The following is a 422-nucleotide window of genomic DNA, read 5'->3' as shown; positions in this document are numbered from 1 at the left end:
CTTTAAAGGGAGAGACTTTGAGGACATGATGTTTTGATAACAGAGCACTGACGGGCCAAAGGGTGCCAATGGCTTTAAAGGGAGAGACTTTGAGGACAAGGTGTTTTGATAACAGAGCACTGACGGGGCCAAAGGGTGCCAATGGCTTTAAAGGGAGAGACTTTGAGGGCAAGCTGTTTTGATAACAGAGCACTGACGGGGCCAAAGGGTGCCAATGGCTTTAAAGGGAGAGACTTTGAGGACAAGGTGTTTTGATAACAGAGCACTGACGGGGCCAATGGCTTTAAAGGCAGAGACTTTGAGGACAATGTGTTTTGATAACAGAGCACTGACGGGGCCAAAGGGTGCCAATGGCTTTAAAGGGAGAGACTTTGAGGACAAGATGTTTTGATAACAGAGCACTGACGGGCCAAAGGGTGCCA

Source organism: Oncorhynchus tshawytscha, linkage group LG30 (assembly GCF_018296145.1).
Source record: "Oncorhynchus tshawytscha isolate Ot180627B linkage group LG30, Otsh_v2.0, whole genome shotgun sequence".
In the NCBI taxonomy this organism is placed as follows: Eukaryota; Metazoa; Chordata; class Actinopteri; order Salmoniformes; family Salmonidae; genus Oncorhynchus; species Oncorhynchus tshawytscha.
The sequence above is the reverse complement of the archived record's forward strand: the minus strand, read 5'-3'. Positions refer to the sequence as shown.